Source organism: Solanum pennellii, chromosome 3 (assembly GCF_001406875.1).
Source record: "Solanum pennellii chromosome 3, SPENNV200".
In the NCBI taxonomy this organism is placed as follows: domain Eukaryota; kingdom Viridiplantae; phylum Streptophyta; class Magnoliopsida; order Solanales; family Solanaceae; genus Solanum; species Solanum pennellii.
In genome coordinates this window covers 21,821,882-21,841,702 of record NC_028639.1, presented here as the reverse complement: position 1 = coordinate 21,841,702, position 19,821 = coordinate 21,821,882, and the positions used below count along the sequence as shown (strand labels likewise).

The window sequence follows — 19,821 nt, the reverse complement described above, 5'->3', positions numbered from 1 at the left end:
AAGATCTTTGAATTATCTTTCTAACTCCACTATGTTTGTTAATTAGAGCTTGTATGAGAGAGATATGTCCGTTTGAAGTCGGGCTGTCCAGTTAAGATAAGTTATTCGGATTTAATAAAGGTATTTTGGTCTTTTCTTACCCAATTAACTAAAAATGAAAACTGGTAATATCTAGGGGTCTAAATTGATTTGATTTATTTTTACAAATCCAAATTTACGCTAGGGTTTTGAGAAAAGTTCAAGAAGAGGAGAGAAGGGGAAACAAGCGTTCCTCAAGTTCTTGAGGATTCACCAAGGGTTGATCCCTAAGCGGTATGTGAGTTCACATAATGTTGGGTTTGTTCATCCATGCGTCAATAATTATTAGTTCAGCGCAATTTCGTTCTTTAAACAGTAAAGGATTTGAGTTTATGATGAGTTTCGTTGAAGTTCCCTTCAAGATCTTGATTGTTGAGGTTTTTATGTGTTCTTCAGATAATCATATGAGTTTTTAGGTTGTTTTTAGTAGATTCTAGTACATTAATGTACGATAATCGAATCTAAGTGATTAGGAAGAAACCATTCGATTCTAGGTGAATTAGTGTTAGAAAATGAGTAAGAAAATTCGTCATGTTTACTGGGAAAAGGGGGTAGGGCGCCGCGCCACTCAGTAAGCCATGATTACTTTTGTAGTTCACGCTCTAGTGTCGTGCACCACTCAGTACGCCAGGGTTCCCACTTCTTCTACCCTTTCCCTATTCTTTTCGCTTGAGTCCCCTCGAACCGTACCTATGTTTTCTATGATTTCTACACTCTAAGGTACATCTAAAAATCATGGGATCATCCATAACATGAGATCATAACCTTCAATCCATATTCAAATTCAAGGTAGATCTAGGAGTCAAGTTAACAGAGTTACTAGAATCTTTTCAAAGTCTTCTGCAATCGTTTTAAACTTGTTGTAAAGACTTAAGCATTGAGTTTGAGAAAGAATAAATCCAAGTTCATTTATCAAATATTATGTATGGGAACTAAGTATTCCCAAAGAGTAAATATTTTTATATCTAAGATGAGAGGAAACATCGATTTCCAAAAGAGTTTTCATAAGCAGTCTTAGTACCATCTTTTTTAAGAGAAAGATCTTTTTGAGTAATAATCTCAAACCACAGAAAATTTCAATATATGAGCTTGTTAGATTTTGGGAGTAGTATTGAGCACTGATATTGGGACGAATTCAGATAACTCAAGTCTACATAAACCATGTAGTCAACGTGGGTTGAAAGGGTCATACTTTTTAGATGATTTATTAATGCTTTATAGCATAGATTAGTAGATCCACTTAGTAGTAGGTTCTATACACTAACAAAGAAGAGGACAGTTCTATAAGCGTGGGCTAGACGTTGTATCACCATATAACTCATAGTGATGGTTGTTAGTTAGAGAATCCCTCACATAATTACTTCTGTTTTCATATACAAAACTAAGTTATTATTGAAATTTGTTGAGTTAAGTGGAGATAAGGTAAGTTTCTTCAATTACCTTTCAAGCTTATGTCTTGTTTAGATATTCCCTCACATGCTCGTACATTCCATCTACTAACACCATTTGACTTGCATTCGTTGTTCTAGTTGAGCTTTACAATTGTTGGTGAGCCTCCTTGCTTCCAGAGGATCTCTTTTATCATTGTTTTTGTCATTTCAGTTTGTTAGGATAGTCGGGGGTCTTATCCCGATATCTCTCTTAGTATTTAGAGGATTCATAGATTGTTAGACATTATTAGTTCATGAGTCTTTCCATTTTCAGTTGTTTTGTTATAAGACTTGAGTTGCTTTATTAGCTAGTTGAATATTTCCTTTACAACATTCTAGTTTATATCATGAATTTATCTTTGTTGAGTAAAGTCTTTCGTTGAGTAGTACGCCAGGCCAAGGGTTTGTTTGAGGTCAGTAGTGGCTCTTTAGTACCATTCCCCCCAAGGATGTAGGCTCGGGGCATGACAAACTTGGTATTAGAGCTAGGTTTCAACAATCCTAAGGATTCTATGAAGTCATGTCTTTAGAGTCCTAGATATCGGTGTGAAGCACACCACATCTATAGTTAGGAGGATGTAACATTTAGGAACTATCTCACTTCTTTCATACTCATTTTGTGCGATTGAGTTTATCTCTATAATATTTTCTTTCTAACTCATGTTAGCACATACTTTCAGATCATGCCTCTACGATGAGCTACCCTAGTTCGTCCCGCTAAAAGGAATGTCGAGGATCAAGGGTTACTTAATGCACCGGAAGTGCAACCCCAAGAAGAGGTCACCTATGTTCAGTTCTGTGAAGGTTTCTGGATGTTGATCTAAGTTGTGACCAACTAAGCTGGGCAATAAAGAGAGAATTGAGAGGAAGTATTTGATACTTCCAGAATCTAGGAACTCTTAAAAATGAATCCTTCAAGATTCACTGTTCAAGCATCATTGAGGATACCGAAATCTTTGTAGAGGAATTTCACAAAGTGTTTGAGGTTATGCATTTTGTTAATGCTGAGCGGGGAACTAGCTGCATACCAACCGAAGGGTGTTTCTAGAATCTGGTTTGACAAATATAAGAAGAGTAGAGCTAAGGGTGCACCAATCGTGAGATGGATTGTGTTTGTGAATGCCTTCATGGGGAGTTTCTTTCCCCCGAGCTAAGGGAGGCAAAGGTAAGAGAATTCCTCACTCTTAAGAAGATTGATATGAGTAAGCAATAGTATATCCTTAAGTTTACCCAACAGTCCCGTTATCCCCAAGAGATGGTTCCTGACATGAAGAGCGAGATGAGTTTGTTTGTTGTTGGGTTGTCAGGTAGCTATGCTAATAGGGGATATGGACATAGCAAGGTTGATGATCCATGCGCAACAGGTTGAGGAAAATAAGCTGAGAGATAGAGAAGAGTTCTGAAACAAGAAGGCTAAGATCTGAAATGAGTCCGGACAATAAAAGAGTAATGCAAACTAGTCATCTTTCCAACACAAGAAAAAAGTTCTGCTCCATCACATACTAGTGCACTTGCCCTAAGGAACAAAGATGAGCTCAATAATTAGAATTCAAAACATTTCAGGGCTGGAATTGTATAGTCTCAAGGGTGTGACACAAGGAGGTGATGAGACTCCTACATGTGCTAAGTGTGGTAGGACCCATTCAGGTGTGTGTCCTGATGACTGCACTGGTTGCTTCAAGCGTGGTCAAGAGGGTCACTTCATGAAAGATTGCCCTAATAACAGGAAGGGCGGTGGAAATAGGGGAAATAAAGCCTAATGTTATTCAGTTGGTCCTCCAGACAGAGCTTCACATAGAGGATCTACTTCACGAGCATACGGAGGATCAAAGAATTTATAGGATATCACTAGTTGCCAAGAGAAAGAGAATTCTCTAGATGTTGTCACTGGTATGATCAAAGTTTTTTATTATGATGTTTATTCTTTGCTAGATCCTAGAAAGAGTCTATCTTTTGTGACTCCGTATGTTGCGATGAATTTTCATGTTCTTCCTAAGGAACTTCTTGAGCCTTCTATGTTTCGACGCATATTGGTGAGTCTATTCTAGCTGAGAGAGTTTACCGTGATTGTACGATTTCAGTCAATCACAAGAACACCATTGCTGACTTAGTTGAGTTAGATGTGGTAGATTTCGATGTCATTCTAGGTATAAAATGGCTTCATGCCTGTTATGCCTTAGTTAATAGTAAACTTAAGTATTACGTACCAATTTTCTAATAAGACGGTTATAGAGTGGATGAGTATTTCATTAGTGCCTAAGGATCGTTTCATTTTGTACCTTAAGGCCATAAAGTTAGTTTCCAAGGGGTGAATCTATCACATGGTCCGTTTAAATGACTCTTGTGTTGACGCACCACCTATTCAATCAGTTCCAGTTGGTAGTGAGTTTTCAATAGTCTTTCCAGTCCCAGAGTCCCTCCTGAGAGAGCAATAGACTTCGGTATAGATATTCTTCCCGATATTCATCCTATATTTATTCCTCCATATAGAATGGCTCAAGTTGAGTTAAAAGAGTTAAAAGAGTAGTTGAAATTTCTTATTAAGAAAGTTTTATTCGACCAAGTGTCTTTGGGGCGCACTGGTCTTATTTGTGAGGAAGCTAAGAAAGATAGTTCTAGTAGAATGTGTATAGATTACTGTCAGGTAAACAAGGTTACTATCAAGAATATGTATCCTCTTATGAGAATTGATGATCTCTTTGATCAACTTCAGTGTGCCACTTGTTTTTCTAGATAAACTCTAGATTAGGCTATCATCAATTGAGAGTAAGAGAAAGTGATATCCATAAGACGACTTTTAGGACCCGCTATGGTCATTATGAGTTCCTAGTTATGTCCTTTGGTTTGACTAATGCTCCAACAACATTCATGGACCTTATGAACACAGTATTCAAGCCTTATTTAGATATGTTTGTTATTGTATTCATTAATGAAATTCTAATCTATTCAAGGAATAGGGAAGATCATGCTAGTCATCTCAAAATAGCTTTCGAGACTCTAGAGGATAAGGAGCCGTATGCAATTTCTCTATATGTAAGTTTTGGCTTGAGTTTGTGGCATTCCTAGGGCATTTTTTTCAGTAATGGGATTTGAGTTAACACTAAGAATATAGAGGTAGTACAGAACTGGACTAGACCCACATCCCCAACTGATATTAGGAGTTTCTTGGGATTGGGTGGTTACAATAAAAGGTTTGTCGAAGGGTTCTCATCTATTTCATCCCCGTTGACAAAGTTGACTCACTTTCAATGGTCTGAAGCTTGTGAGAAAATCTTTCATGAATTGAAAAACTGGTTGACTATTACCCACTATTGACCTTAACATAATGTACACAAGGTTTGGTATCTTGTGATGCGTCCAAAGTTGGACTGGGGTATGTATTAATGCAGAATGGAAAGGTTATAGCTTATACTTCCAGACAACTTAGGATTCACGAGAAGAATTATCCAACACAAGATCTGAGTAAGATGTTGTAGTATTCACATTGAAGATATGGCGTCACTATCTTTATAGTGTTGATGTAGATGTTTTCACCAATCACAAAAATCTTCAGTATGTGTTTAGTCAAAAAGAGATTAATCCCAGATGGAGTAGGTGGCCAGAATATTTCTCAAGTGTTATGATATGAGTATCCTATATCACCCAAGTAAAGCTAATGTTGTTGTTGATTCCTAGAGAAGGTTGTCAATGGGTAGTACCTCTCATGATGAAGAAAACAACAAACAGTTAGCAAAAGATGTTAATTTCACGTATCATGACACTTCATCCAATATTAAGTGTAAACGATAGTTAGTCAGTAATATTAACCAAACAAAGTGAGTTGGAGTCGAGTTCCAGGGGAGTGGTACATACTCAGGAATCAATAGAAAATGAATAAGCTCAAATCAATCATAGGTAAGAACATTTACGAATAAAAACAAGTGTCAAATATCAAGGGGTTTGTTTGTATTATAAACTACAACAACAAATAACACGAATATAACAAATATAAGACGATTTCTTGCGATGTGATTGATTATAGGCTAAGGTAGACAAATGGGTGACTGCAATTAATAGTAAATAGTTGTAAATAGTGAATAAGCTAGACTTTGTGGGGATAAACTTTCTCTAAAAAATTTACCCCGAATCAAATTGGTTTCTCCCGAACACCAATAAGCAGCAGCTAAGAACAACCTTCGTTTTAGTTCATTCACTCTATCGAGCTAAATGTGTAGAAAAAGGTTTATGATTCACTCTCTCGGGCTGAACCCATGATAACCCAATACCCACAGACCATCAAATCAATAACCTTGATTTTATAACCTCTCTCTCTCTCTCGAAAGCCAAAAACACGACGGTAGAGTTGTATTTGCAACTACAACTCATTAGATTAAGCCACAATTACTGAACAAAATCGCTTTTGAATAACATTTACACTATCAATTAACAATACCCAACAACTAAATCAACCCATAATTACATAATCACACCCCAAGAATTGGGATTTTAGCTAAACATCATTATAAGGTAGAAATTTTACCAAATTACGTTTATATCAACTGGGTAAGATGAACATCATCTTGACCAAGGTCTAAGATGAAGAATATCCAAAACCCACTTAAAATTTCTCAAAAATGGAAATCTTGAAATCGTCAAAAATAAGAAAATATTGTCTCCAAAAACTAAGTTCTAAGCTCTAAACTTCAAAATCGAATTAAAATTCAATTGATACAAAAAGTAGATACTAAACTATGACTTTCAAAATGTATTTATAGTCGCCCAAAAATGTGTTGCAAAGGACCATTCGACGCAGTATGTCGAGATCTCCAATCCACTCGGTGATCCGCCCTTTGGTCAATTCAATAGCCTTTCTACTTTGACCTTCAAAATCTTCAATTTTTGTAACTTTGGGTAATATAGCACTGCATCGTGAAACCGTTTGGCGAATTGCCGACTACCCTTTTATATCGTCGACTTGATTTTCTCCTTCAGAACTGAGCACACTTAAACATTAGGGGAGACCAGGGCATTTCGGCGACTCGCCCAATGGGTCAGGCAATCCTCGGGCCTTTATTCCTTCGTTCTTTCAGTTGCCTTGTTCTTTTTTGCTCAATAGTGTTCATGCTTTGTTCCTCAATCCAAATACCTAAAATTCAAGGATTTACATCAGTTATTGTCACAAAATATGTATTTGAGGATACTAAATCCATTAAAATAAAGTCTTAAATGAGTCCAAATCGTGGACTCATCAACACCCCGAACTTAAACTTTTGTTTGTCCTCAAGTAAAACTCAAGTTCCACAGTTGAAAAAGGATGTCTCAAATGCTACACAAGACTTAATCATGAATGCAAACAAAAAGACTCAACTTACTCATGCAAGGATCAATTGTGCACTCAAACATTCCAGTTGTGACTCATCGTTACCGAAGAATTTCAAGCTCACACTATTTGCTTCAAATGTAAGTTCAAGCTAAACAAAGGTAATAAAATTTCCTCACACATAATAATTCCATATCCGCACACAATGGTTCAACAATTCAGAGTTCTGGAATCAAAATGCAGTGTTCACACTCATAAAGATGAACACAATGCATGATTTCACCCATAGATCTGCCTGTATTTTCCAATCAACACTTGCTTCAGTTCATTCAGAATCAAAAAAGTTTTTTCAAGGCTTGTAATATGGCTGAATGCAAAGGTATGTTCATTTAGACTTAGTGACTTCTATCCTCATGAAATGTAGTGTGCACAACACTTTCTTTCCTCTTTTTTATCATTCCCATTCAAGTTTAAAAGTCACCCATTATTCATCTTCCATGGACTATTGGAAACCTCATTTATTTTTGCATTTTCACAACTTTATTCCACAACTTTTTTATTCTTTTTCTTTTTCATTCTTTTTCTTATTTTTCTCTCTTCATTTTTTGTATGCTGGGGTTCCATTTGTTTTCCAAAACCATGGGTCAAAAGGGGACTTCTTTGCACTTCTTGATGTACCTTTTCCTATAATTTCACCACACCCTCAACTTAGACTTTTGGCCTAAGTTGGCTATTCAACCAAACTACAAATCATAAGGATTATGGGTAATGGATAAAGAAAGGTTATGTTTTCATCAAGTTTCTTCCAAGAAAAGGTTAAGGCTCAAGGGGTGCTCAAGAGGGGTTTACACACTCACAAGGTAGGGCTAACAAAAAGAGGTATAACGTCAAATTGCTTCACACTCTTCAAAGTTGCTTAAGATCATTTTAAGAGGTTGCCTCACTTAGTTAAACGGACCAACTGGGAAAATTCTAGGTGTCATCACATATTGTTCACGGTAAGCTCATCATACAAGTCATTGATGACAATGTCAAACAAGACTCCACACTTTCGCTAGTGTGCAATTTTTATCATAAGAGACTCAATTCAATACTTGGCCAATCACAACGAAATGCAAAGAGATCACATATTGTCTATGAAACTTCATTTAGCCTCATAGTAACCGCACATTCATTTTTGTTCGATTATGAGCATCATTCAAGTCATCGATATTGATCAAGACCGAGAATCAAATTTGCAAAATAAAAGCCTCATTAAAACACAAGCAAGAGGTGACACATTTATTGAGAAAGGTCCAAAAAATCATTTACAATCAAAAACAAGGGGCCACAAGCTCAATCAACCACAAAAGTAGTGTAAAAACACAAATATATACACAAAATATCAGCCACAAAAGTCCACAAAAAGTGGACCTCACCCTACCACAAATAAAGTCATTTGTCCTTAAATGCAAACGAAATAATATATCCACAAGTCAAAATAAAGAAAGAACGAGAGGAAGGTAAAGAAGGGATCATGTCTAAACAGTCGCTCCATGTGTCTGGGCATCAGTGACCAGAGTCACCTCAGAAAGAACAGTAGTTGCACTAGGATCAACCAAGGGTGTATTTGTTAAAGAAGCCTGTGCAACTACATCTACCATGGCCTCCTCAGTCCCAGTGAGGCCCTCATACTAAGCTTCTTCAGCACCTCAAGCATCTTTTCATCCGTCTCCGCCTCAGACTCGGGATTGGTTGTCTCCTCAACTCTAATATCATCGCTGGTGGTAGAAGGAGGCATATCAGGTACATCTGGGATCTCCACCATCACGAAAATCGTGGACATGTCTGTGGACTTCAGCTGATCCATATCACTCCTCAGTACGTCAATAGCGGCCTTTAAGGTTGTTACCTCTTTGGTGTCCCTTTGGCCACACTCACACATAGCTATCCTCGCCACAAGGGCATCAATAGTATCACTTAATGGTGACATAATATCAGCTAGGGCAATGTGAATCATGCTTGGAATGGAGGCCTCGATTTTGGCAGCACAACGATCAGCAGAATAGGCAAGCTGCCCCATTCGAAGTAATGCAGCCTGAGTAAGCAGGATTCGAGAAAAATCAACAGCAGGTCTAGGAAGGAATGCAGCAGAAGAACTAGGGGCATCAAAAGGTACAACACAAGAAGTAACTAAAGGCCCATGGGGTGGAGTAGGCAAAGATATCGATGCCTATGCAGGTGGTGAGTTTGTATCGACATCTGGGGATGAGTCCAATCGGCCTGCCTTTTCTTCTTTTTCTCAGCCTAGTCCTTTAAATATTCAGCCTCAGTTCTCTAGATATCAGTGGAGCATGTGAGAATATTTCCACATGCTTCTTTGCATCTCCAGGTACCCGAGCCCATCTGCACAGCTTGGTGATCAATACAGGGAAAGAAAGTGAGGTAAGGTGCTTCTTGTCCCTCATGACCATGTCCTATGCTATATTGATCCCCACATTTATCCTAGTCTCCTCTATGATAACTCAGACAGACTGCCTTGGCTAGGCAGAGGATTGACTCATTTTCAGACGACATGATAATGTTGTTGATCAAGCCAAACTGAAACCTAGTAGCAATGTTAAGATCCTTATTTTCAATTGGTGCTCCAATCTCTATCCACTTGGGAGTATCGACTGGTATGAGTGAGGCCAACCATTTTTTCATATTGTCCAGAGTCTTGTCCAAATCAGATGCTGGCACTCGTCATCGATGTCATCGGGACAATCCAGGACAATATTAATAGTCTCACTGTCACACTTGACCTCATTACCCTGGATAACTATAGGGTCAACTAGTTTAAATGTTGTTTCCTGCTTCTTCCTTTGTGTTATCAAGGCCCCATAAGAAGCATAGAACTCGCGGACCCTATTTGGAACATATGTGTCACAAGGCTTGGTGAAGATTTAGAAATTATAAGACTTCGGAAAGCTCATAATCTCTAGGTACCTATCAATCACCCCATCAATGAATATACGTTTCTCCTTAATGGTAGTCCTGAGCCCCTCACTTTTTAATCTTTTCATCAACTTGGGAGGAGGACCCTATATCGGAGGAGCCAAGACTACATCTTGTGTTAGAGTTGGAGTTGGAGAAGCGGTGGCCTAAGGAGTCTTGATCCTAGACGGATCATTCATTCTTTTGGACTGCAACTCTATCCTTTGTGTTGCTACTAACTTATTGCCTTCAGAAGCTAGAGTCTGGTGCTCTTTGTGCTCACCCTCACTCTCACAAGTAGTGAGGTGGGTGGCATATATGTTGTCTATGTCGGAGTTGGCTTCCAGTGACGCTGGTGCTTTCCTTTTGACTTTTCCCTTCCCACCAGTTGTGGGAAGTTTAGTGGTATTGGCCCTGGATGTAGTTGCATCCTCATTTAGTGTTATCCCCTTAGCCTTCTTTCGGGGTAGCATGTTTCTACCTGCAATCTTTGGTCTAGCCATGTCTGCAGAACATCGGGAAAGAGTTAGAAACATTTCAATGAAAGGTACAGAAGAATAATTGTAGACAAACTTGTCGAATCACTTTGCCGAGCTAGATCGGGCTCGCCAAAAGGATTGACTCAAAATTCTTAAAAAAAAATTGACAAGTCGATGATGGGAAGGCATTTCGACGAATTGTCGACATCCTTTGGCTAACAAGGATTAGCCCATCAAAAGCTACAATGTAATTTAAGCTACAGAGGTGTAGATAAAAGGGTGATCGAGAAGACTTTAGGTAAGTTGCCAATTGCTTTCGGTGACCTCAAGCTTCCTGCCGAAAGTTATAGAATCAAACTATTCAATCAACATGAAATTAAAGGCGAGATGGGGAACTTCACCGAACCGCCGAGTAATTCGGAGAGCTCGACCCAGCTCGCCAAACAACCCAACGTGCCTACTTTTAACCCAACTTCTGAAATTCAAACCCCAAAAAAAATCAAAGCATGCACTACTCAAATTATAACAAGACTCATAACACCCATTACCCTAAATACTCAGACTTCTCTCGGTTTTGCCGAATTTGGCCTTTGACAAATTTTGCCCTTAAACATGATGTCACCTGCTCTATCATTTGGCAAATTACGTCATTTGGTACAATTTTGGGTTACTTAGACTTCACCTAACTAAACTCAACAACATGCAAGCACAACCCTACAAGATTTAATTAATTTTAAGGCACCAAAATTACGGGATTTCAACATTCAAAACACTACTGGCAAGATTATCAAATTAAAAACAGGCATTCAAACATATTAATCCTATTAGAGAGGCCCAACACACTTTAACAAGATAAAATCATTGCAAATGAGTACAAATTCGATAAAATAAACTTGGGGTTCGATAAACCTATCTTTGATGCCTATTAATAAAGATTGAAATGCTAGGTGGCAAAGTAAATCTCAATTCGAGAATAAATCAACCACTAAAATACTTTTAAAATGCCAAATTATAGAAACTAATGAGCAGGTGTTAGTTTGGGAAGTTCAAAAGTGAGCGAAAGTGAAAGAGTTAGAAGTCTAAACCTTTAGCCTTTTAAGAACCGTCCAGTTCTCAACCATTCGGTGATATTAGTTGTGCTCGCCGACCCACTCGGCATGTTGCCGAGTGTTCACTTACCTCGCTGTGTTTTATAGGACCTCCCGTTAATCTAGGTTCCAAACGGCGGACTAGATTGTGAGGTCGGTGATTCACCAATAATTTCCTAGGCTCGTCGAGTTTTATAGACTCCAATTTAAAGTTCTCTTGAGTCCAATGACAGTCTAGGTCGGGGTTCCCGGCCTCTTCGGCGATTTTTTGATTGGACCCTTAGCTCGCCAACCTGCACTTTTCAAACACTTTCCACACTTTGACCTGCACAATCAACACACCATTATTTCAAACTTAACAAGAAAGAATATAAAACTTGGGTTGCCTCCCAAGCAACAACTTAGTTAAAGTCGTGCCACAACGCAAGTCCGCCTTCAAATCTCATTCTTGGGGTTGTCCATATTGTCACTAGGCAATGAGACAATATATGATCCATTTAGGTCACCAACTGCTTGATCGACACTGAATGGGAGGTGATGGTATAGCTAAGGGTCGATATGTCTTCTTTCATCTCTTTCAAGATCTTGTCTGACCCCTCTCTTTCAAGATCTTGTCTGACCCCTCAACTTTGTTGACGATACGAGAGAGCATATCCTCAGATCGGTCACCTTCTGAATCCTTTGGATTTTGTCACTTTTGAGGAGGTACATATCTATCCTTCTACCCAACCTTCCAATTAGGATTCTGATCCCTTCATTCTCGGTCACGATCCTTCCAACCTTGGCTACCACCCTTCCTGGGGTAGTTTGAACGATATCCACCGCCTTGGTTTGCTAGGAAATTCACCGCTTCATTGTACAAAGCTTCAAACTTTATTTCCTCAGGATTAGCACACCAAACACCCACGGCATTGACACCTCGAGCATTATCCCCAATGACATCTTTAGACAAAATATGTTGTGTCATGATCGTGGCCATGTTCTGATCCCTTTCTTGTTCTTTCTCCATCTTCTCCTTGGTCGGTTTAAATGTGAGAGAGGAGACTTGGTCTTCACGAGTATACCACACTCGATTGATGGTAGTCATGACATCCAAAATCTAAGTTGCTATCACATAACGTTGCTGCATCAAACCTCCCGTAGAAAGTTGGTCAGCAACACCCATATTTACCGAGTGAAGAGTCCGGTAAAAACACTGCAGCAACACGTTGTTAGGCAAGCCATAAGTTGGGCATTGAAGCACCAACTTCTTGAATCACACCCAAGCTTCATGAATTGGGTAACCTATTAGACGCTTGAAGCTCTGAATGATGTCCCAAAGAGTCATCATCTTTGAAAGAGGGAAAAGTGCACTTGAAATGCGGTAACCAACTCCTCCCACGAAGTGATTGATTCAAATGTGATCCCAAATAGTCTTTTTAGACAAGAAAAGGTTGATCGCCACCCATCCTAAAAAGATTCTTCGCTAAAAGGTTAATTGGAATGGGTTCTTTTAACTGGTCACTAAATGTGTTTAGTTACGGAATCAAAGTTGGTCGCCAAAATACATTTAGGGACTATATATCGCTTCCCAAATATAGATGATCTTCTTCCTTAAAAACTATTTATTTTCTGGTCGTTAAACCCTTTAGAGACTAGCAACTAACTCGTCCTAGATTACTCATTAGGGACAAGCAACTACCTTGTCCTAGATAACTTTTTCTTGACGAGCAACCAAGTCGTCCTAGATTGTTTTTTGAGACAAGCAACACTTCATCCTAGATGAACCTTTAGGGACAAGAAGTTGTCTCATCCTAGATGAAATTTTTAGAGACAAGAAACTATCTCTTGTTAGGCGAACTTTCAGAGACGAGTAGAACTTTTGGTTTCTAATTGACCACCAATAATTATGGATCTTTATTTCACAAAAGTATTATAAGTTTTACCAATAAATATAAGATTGTTAATAAATATAAGATTGTTACGGTAAATTTCCATAAAAAAGGCTGATATAAATATAAAAATAAGTAAACATCCCATCGTATTAGTTTCAATATTTAATTAACAAAAAAATTTAGCAAATTAACAATATCCCGAGGTAGACCATGATTTCTTGTTTTGCACAACTTCCTTAGGTCCTGTGCATCTTCTAAACTTGAATCTTGACTTGTAGCTTCATTCTTCACAAAACAACTCTCTAAGGGGTTATCAAGAATATCAACAAGGTGCAAGAACGTAAAAAAAGTTGATTAAGAAAACTTTGATGAGATGCAATCACAAAAAATCCAAATCTATGCGGAAAGCACAAATTCAGTGACATAAGCTAGCACAAATGGAGAAATTCTCCACCAAGAAGGATATATTATGTTTTAGGGGAAACAAGTTGTTGCACAGTAATTAAACAAGCATGATATATATCATTGTTTCAACTATAAACCAACAGGTTATAATTGTATCAAGGTAAACAAACAAGTTTTCATTGTTTTCTACTCGAAATTAATCCTTGTAAGAGTAAAACAATCTCAAACTGTGCATGCAATTGTACGAGTAGAACATTAAAAAACAGACATAAACGAGGGCAATGATCTGTTAAACAATTCTAATGATACAGGTTTAGCGAGTTACTTGATCCTCTAAACTAGATCAAGGTGCAACTCAAATCTCTATCTTGCTTGAGTTTAGGCCAAGAGATTCTTTATATGGATGGGAAACCTGATGTACAACAAAAGTAGATATCAAAAAATTCTTTAATAACCCAGAGAGTGATGTCAAAGTTCTTGTATCGATAAAAGCCTATTCAAAGGGATAAGTCTTATAGGGGCGATTCTGTATATGGCTAGGATGTTGTTACTGTGAGGCTACAATGTTGTTACTGCTTATTTCTTGACATTTTTATCTTGTAATCCTATTCTTAGTGGACAAAGCAGAATTTATAGACGGTTGAATATATATATGAACAGAGATTTTGTATATGGTTGAGTGTAATGGTTCTGTCACTTTATATGCTAGCACACAAGAAGCAACAATTCCCAAGACATCTAAATGGCTAAAACTGAATGCATATTAGTTTTTCAATTTTTGTCTAGGGAAGAAACGATGCAAACATTAAAATAACTCAGAACAACTAAAGCATTTCAGACGTGGTAGCTATTAATACTATTGTAGATGCCAAAAGGTTAAAACTGAATGCGAATCAGCTTTCCAATATCTATATAGAGAGGAAACGACACAAACATTAAAATAACTCAGAAGATATGTATAAAATAACTCTGTTTTATCATCAAAAGCAGCACTATCCCAGCATATGTATAAAGATTCATATATGTATAACTCTGTTGTTCTCCATATAGTGTATTGGTCACAGAATTTTGTCCTGCCAACAAAAGTGATAAAACTCATTAAACAAACGTGCAAAACCTTTATGTGGACGGGTGGAGTGGAAGTCACAAAGAAAGCAATGATAGCATGGGATAAAGTGTTTATGTCTAAAACATCAGGTGGACTTACTATTCTAGGAATTATTGTAAGAAAATATGATCCATTCCTTAAACACACACAAAACACTATAATATGATTGATTTACATTTAATAATTCAATGGTGCTTTTGCAATTACTAATTTATTTTAGTTAGATAGAATTTTTTTTTAAGAATTAGTTGCACGTGGCATGCTCTGTTAGTCTAAAAAGGTAAACAATCGTTCATTTGTAATTCCGAATAGATTTCTCGAATCCAATACAAATTCCTATAACTTCTCTCTGAACACTGTCTTAATGCATAACCTGTGAGTGCCTCTGTTTAAGAGTAGTTCACTATTTTGTTTTCTCTGAGGACTGATCCCTGTTGTTTTTGGGATCTTGTCACGCTAACTTTAATATACTTAAAAAAAATGACCAGCTAACCTCAGAGAAGAAATGTAATTCAAACAAGTAGTGTAACTCGAACAAACATAGAGAAGAAGAAAAAATAAGGTCCCAAAAGAGGAGGCTTACGTGAAACTTGAACAAATAAAAAATAGCTAACAATGCAGAAATTGCCAAGCACCTTTTCCCTGTTTTCAAGCCCACTAGTGTTTTCCTTGGTCTAGTTAAAAGTGAGCAAGAGAAATACCCTGAATATGGCAGGTTATTTTTTAGATTCTAGAGTTATGTTTTACACCACTTCCTTGCTCAAGCATTACTATTCTGTCACGATAGATAGTTGTTCCTGACTATGCGTGCAACTGAGAAGTTAAATCTACAACAGCTTATGCATGGATGGCTAAAAATTTGGAAAGATCAAATGGCTATTTTATTCCCTAACCTCTAGGAACATTGCTATTATTTTTTAATCTAGACTTCATTTTTTCAGTAGCATTGCATTGCTTAATAACACATCACTATTCACATCATTGATCTGGTTTACAGAAGGAATCTTGTAGTTTTTGGATGATAAAAAGTTCCCCTTAACTACAGTACTTACTAAACTTGATGCTGCTAGAGTTTACTCCAACACAAACAAACTTCAGGTAGCTTTTTTATCTGACTCATTGTACTTCATATCATCTCTTGTTTCCGAAAATATTTCACATCTCCATTTAGTTGTAATTCATATGCTCATGCACTAGGCTATCATTTCTCTAAGAAAGAAAGGTGAAGTAAACAAAGGTTGTTCTCCTGTGTTATCAAAACAATGTTAGTCTTTGATATTTGTGGACATTTTACCTTCACAAATATATGTTAAAACACGTACAATAAGAAGAGGAGACTACTAACAAAGTTCGCTACAATTCTGAGCATCTATAATTGTTTGACCAGACTGGACTTAGCTTTTGTTGTTGTATATAGAGTTTGTAACAAACACTTTTATGAGGAAATTCTCATCTCCAGCCAACACATTGTACAATGTATATCTAGTTCATGCATTTTTTAAGCAGATTGCAATCATGTACTAATGTGTGACAATTGTTGGATTTTTACCTATGTTTCATTGCCATATTGGGGTTGATAATTGCTGAGCCTGATGACTTCAAAACGTTGCAAGAAAGTTCAAATCAAAGGTTTCTCTCTTGTCCAGATCTAGTGAACCAGATTCTTTTTTTCTGGATTTGTGAAACTGACATCTGCCTTTCAATTGCAGATAACGTTCATATTTGTAGATATTAGAGAGGAAAATCTTGCAAAGCCCTTCCTAAGTATGGTTGGTCTAGAAAAGTCAAAAAGACTGTGGTTAGTTTTTTGTGAAGTATTTTTCAACTTCTCGATATTAACTATTTATAGTTCATCAGCTTCAGACCCAAACTAAACTATAACTTAGTTCATTAAGGATTGATCCCTTCATTTTTGGAATCGTATCACTCTACAAAACTTAATCTTCTCTAATAAAAGGATCAGCAGCTAGTCTAACAGAACAAGAGTTCAAAAAAGAAGAGATATAACTCAAACACAAACAATAAATCGACTTTTCAGAAGAAATCAAATCAACTCATAAAAGTGGAGGAATACCTCAGCTTCGAGTGAATAGAAGATAGAGATTGAGTGGAGATCACTGCTAAGCAGGCCTTCGCTGTTCTAAGAAAACACAAAGATCTAGGTTGTGTTTCCTGCTAGGCAGACCGGTGCGTTTCCTGAGATCGTTATGAGGGAAGATTGTTGTTAGGGAAGATGGTTGCTAGGGTTTTTGATTTCACATTACTTTTTTTCTTTTAATTTTAGAATTTTGATCGATCAGTAGACTGATCTTTTAGGAACCTAATTTTGATGAAAAAAAATAGATTTTTTAAACATTTCAGTTCCCACCTTTCAATATATATTCCTCAAGAGCCCTAAATTTTGACATGGGACCAAATACTACTTTTTCTAGAGACCAAATTCATTTCCTTCTCAAAAACATACTGAATTAAAGACCGAAACAAAATCTCGTCCTAATACATCAACTATTAGAGACGAGATTATTGACTCATCCATAAATATTGGTGTTAAATAAAGTTTCTTGTGTTGATTTAGCCAGCCGCTTACACGCTTCTCTCACCAAAGAGAATGGGAACAACGTCAACTAGACTGATCTTGAGAGATGTTCTTGAAGGAGAATGGTCCGAATACATCCACATAGTTTCTAATATGGTCGTGGGGATCCTCATGAGTCAATCCACTGAACATCCCCTTAAATTGCAAGAGCTGCAACATGGTACTTGTAATGTGGAACATCGCATTCCCTTCGGTCGAAGGCAAGCGAATGACACCATACCCCCATAAGATGGGAATAATTAGCATTAGGCTCGTTGACATCATTGAGGTTTCCAATGTCATCTTGATGGCCTTCTTAGATGTCATTGCTACCATATACACTCATGCTACCTGTTTCAACATACAAACAAGTGAAACAAAACTAAAATTAAGTACAACTATCAATAACAAGAACAAAATCCAGCTTAATTAAAAATTATTAAGTAACACCACTCCTCGGCAGCGGTGCCATTTTTATTTCACGTATCAAGACACTTCATCCAATACTAAGTGCCAACGATCGTTTGTCAGTAATATAACCCAACTAAGTGAGTTGAGGTCGAGTCCTAGGGACTGGTACGTACTCAAGAATCAATAGAAAAGCATGAATTAGCAAATCAATCACTGGTAAAAATATTTACGAATAAAAGCATGGTTCAAGTTTAGGGTGACACAAGTTTCAAATATCAGTGGGTTTGTTTGTATTATCAACTACAAAAACAAATAACACGAAAATACCAAATATGAATACGTGTTCTTGGTATATGATTGGATTATGGGCTAAGGTGGACAAATGGGTGATTGCAATTAATAGTGAATAGTTGTAAATCAGTTAATAAGCTAGACTTTAGTGGGAATAACTTTCCCTCGAACAATTTACCCTAAATCAAATTGGTTTCTCTCGAACACCAATGAGCAACAATTAAGAACATACTTCTCTTAGTCCATTCACTCTCTTGAGTTGAATATGTGGAAAATGGTTTAGGATACACTCTCTCGAGCTGAACCCATTACAATCCAATACCCATAGACCATCAAACTAATAATCTTAGTTTTAAAACTTCTCTCTTGAGCAAGCAAAAACAGGAAGGTACAGTTGCATTGAAATTACAACTCTTTATATTAATCCACAATTACGGAATGAAATCACTTTTAAACAGCATGTACACTATGAATTAACACTACCATCAGCTAAATCAACCCATAATCACATAATCACACCCCAATAATTGGGGATTTAGCTAGAAGTCATAAAAAGATACAAATTGTTACCAACTTATATTTCCATCAATTGGATAAGATTAAGTTTATCTTTACAAAGGTCTAAGATTCAACACCCACTTCCAATTTCTAGAAATGAAAATCTTAAAAGCTAAGGAAATATTATCTCCAAAAACTCAGTTCTAAGCTCTAAACTTCAAAAGTGAATTAAAATACGATTGATACAAAAAGTAGATACTAAACTAAGAATTTAAAAATGTATATATAGTCTCCCAAAAATGTGTTGCGAAGGAACATTCAACACAATAAGTAGGATCGCCAATCCACTCTGTGATATGACTTTTAGTCAATTCCATTGCCTTTTTTTACCTTCAGCATCTTCAAGTTATGTAACTTTGAGCGATAACACTACATCACTAAACCGTTCGGTGAGTCTCCGACTGCTCATTTCTATCACCGACTTGATATTTTCATTCAGGGATGGGCACACTGGAACATTAGGCGAGACCATAGCCCTTCAGCGACTCGCCCAATGTGTTAGGCAATCCTCAATCCTTCTTTCCTTCGTTTCTTCTGCTACCTTGTTCATTTTTGCTCAATAGTGTCCATGCTTTGTTCTGCGATTCAAGTACCTCAAATTCAAGGATTTACATCAGTTATTGGCACAAAATATGCATTTGAGGACATGAAATCCATTAAAGTAAAGCCTTAAATGAGGCCAAATTGTGGACACATCATATGTGCATAGACTTGCACAATTAGGAGTTTGACTAATGGGTTCCAACAAAGGAGGAGTACTGGTGATGAATGGGGCTGAATCATCACTAGATCAAGATCCTATTTTGCTTGAAATTAAGGTAAATGTTCATAAGGAAAAAAAATAATGGCTTTTTAACAAGGGGGGATGGTGTATTGAGGTATCAAGGTAGATTGTCTGTATAAAGGGTGGATGAACTCCAACAGAGGATCATAGAGGAAGCTCATAACTCCAGATATTATATGAATCTAGGTTCCACAAAGGTGTATTGTGACTTGAGAGAAGCCTATTGGTGGAGTAGTATGAAAAAATGTATTGCGGAGTTTGCCGCTAAGCGTCTGAATTTCCAACAAGTCAAGGTAGAGCACCAGAGGACAAGTGGCATGGATCAAGATATAGAACTCTCGAAATGAAGGTGGGAGATGATCAATATAGATTTCATTACAGGTTTACCATGGTCTCGCATGTAACATGATATGTTCAGGAGGGTAGTCAGACTTCATGGATTTCCGTTGTCCATTATTTCAAATAGAAGTGCACAATTTTGGAAGT

General features: G+C 37.3%; 1 long non-coding RNA gene across 1 annotated transcript; it reads right to left on the bottom strand.

Annotated features, from left to right (window-relative positions):
* Positions 1-14,351: 14,351 nt before the first annotated feature.
* Positions 14,352-17,067, bottom strand: LOC107012821. Its single transcript, XR_001456096.2, has 2 exons — positions 16,791-17,067; positions 14,352-14,681 (listed from the first exon to the last, which is right to left on the bottom strand). It is a non-coding gene; the product is annotated as an uncharacterized LOC107012821 (long non-coding RNA).
* Positions 17,068-19,821: the final 2,754 nt, after the last annotated feature.